General features: G+C 44.9%; 1 pseudogene; it reads left to right on the top strand.

The window, feature by feature from the left end:
• Nucleotides 1–499: 499 nt before the first annotated feature.
• On the top strand, nucleotides 500–1323 carry LOC147975602 (uncharacterized; annotated as a pseudogene).
• Nucleotides 1324–2233: the final 910 nt, after the last annotated feature.

Genomic DNA, 2233 nt, shown 5'->3' with positions numbered 1-2233 from the left:
TCGTAAATAATTGTGGATTTATTACTATGTTTGCTAATGGCAGGAGAATTATCGCTTCGACCAGGGCACGCGTGTAGTATTCACTACGGGAAGTATCAGGTACTCCCATCCTTCGGGTACTCCCGATGCTCCAAGTTTTGAAAAAAACATTCAAAAATATTTCAAAAAATTCTAGAAAAAGGTGAATATTCACAAGGAATGTAACTACAACTCCCAAAAATTTCAGGTCCAAACCCGAAATGTACATCAAGAAAAAAAAGTGAAATCTGGCATGAATAGTGTAAGAAAAAGACAAAATCAACATTGACACTATTCACATCTCGATTTCACATTTTTGTTTATCAATGTGCATTTCGAGTTTGGACCTGAAATTTCTAGGGGTTGTTGTCATGTTCCTAGCGAACATCTTGTCGGTGCTGCGCTCGGTCAGGAGGGTCGGGTTGCAGTGTCGAAGGCATCTATTGGCCTTGGCGAGGAGGGCCAAGGACTGGCGTCCCTGATGCTCACCTAGTCGGGTGTGATGTTTGGTCAGGAGGGGATGCAGCCAGGGGGTTTCAGCACCTCCAAGTCTGTTGTACCAGCTCCAATTCACCGGCAAAAAACTGCTGACCAGGAGGGCCAAGGGCTTACGGGCGGGCCTCCTGCCCCGGAGGGTGCTGCACAACAGTGGTTGGAGGTCCCCAGCGTCCCCAAATCTGCTATGGCTGATGCGGCCCGTTTGGGTGTCACTAGTGGCCAGGAGGGACTGAACCTGGGTGTGCCCGGCTTTGCAAATGGAGCAGCACAAGGGGCTGTTAAGTGTTTTTCGACAACTATGAATCTTCAAGACCAATTGTTCTTCCAGCCATGTGTGCTGGAGGCCCTATCGGGGGCTGTTGCTGCGAGGCTCTCGGCATCTGTGGCGGCGGTTAACGCTACAGATGAAAATGTGTTGTTTAAATTTAGTGCTAATAGGATGGGGAAGAAAGAGAAAAGGGAAGGAGTGAGAGAGCGGAATATGCTCGTAGGATAGTAATAGGTAAAAAAAGAGAACACATGCATAATGCTCCACACACAGGAAATGACTTGGAGTTTTCTTTTGAGAAAGAGATGGATAGTTATGAGCGTTTACTATACGGCGATGTGAGTGTTTCTTCAAAACGAGTGTGTACTGGTAGAGTAGAAAGAGTGAAGGATGTTTATGGTGTTGTGACACATGTCGCGAAGGAGTTAGAAGAGAAGGAGGAGGATTATGTGCAATAGGGAGGGGAGTCAGTTGGTGAAGAGAAGGAAGAAACTGGCGCATCGGTGGCCTTCGAGGAGGAGGTCCGCCTGGCCAAATGAAAATTTTAGGATGGAACTGCCGTGGTATGCTCTCCCCCACGGCAGTTCATGAGCTCATGGAGCTCCAAGGACGGGTGAACCCAAAGCTAGGCTTTCTTTCTGAATCACATTTAAATAAAATAAAGGCTGACGAGCTACGTTGTAAATTAGGTTTTAATTCCATGTTTCTATCAGAGAGTGATGGTAAGGCTGGTGGTCTTGTATTATATTATCAAAACGAGAATAAAGTTGAATTGAACTACTTGTCTTCGTATTTTATTGATGTAATATTTATGAATGAGAATAATGTGGATTAGCGCTTTACGGGGTTTTATGGTCATCCGGCGTGGAATAAAAACATTTATCTTGGTCTGACCTTCGCACTTTACTTTCTAATGCCTCGTATCTGTGGGTTGTTCTAGGTGATTTTAATGAAATTATGTATTCTCATGAAAAGGATGGAGGTAACCCAAGACCAAATGCAATGATGCAAGAATTTCGGAATTGTTTGGGAGATTGTGGGTTATATGATCTGGGATACGCCGGCGACTATTTCACTTGGAGGAGAGGGGAGATTAGGGAGAGACTTGATAGGGTTGTATGCAATGTCGAATGGTTAAATAAGTTCCCAACGGCGGGCATCATCAATGAGGAGCATGTGCATTCTGATCATCGTCCCTTATTCCTTGACACAGAATATTATGGTGAGAATATTTTCAATAGCCCAAAAATCCGTGTGAAGTAATTTGAGGCTAGATGGCTTAAAGAAGAGACGGTGGGAGAAATTGTGCGAACAACATGGGAAAAGGCCAAACTAGCGGGTGTTGGTCCCTCTCCTGCGGCACGTACACAGGCAGTGCAGGCTGATTTACACACCTGGGACCGAGAGACTCTAAAAGGACCAAAGAGAAGGATAAGTAAATTAAAAAAA

This window comes from Triticum urartu, chromosome 4A, assembly GCF_056163025.1.
Source record: "Triticum urartu cultivar PI428250 chromosome 4A, HENAU_Tu73, whole genome shotgun sequence".
NCBI lineage: Eukaryota > Viridiplantae > Streptophyta > Magnoliopsida > Poales > Poaceae > Triticum > Triticum urartu.
Note: the sequence above shows the minus strand (reverse complement) of the source record. Positions and strands in the feature narration are given on the sequence as shown.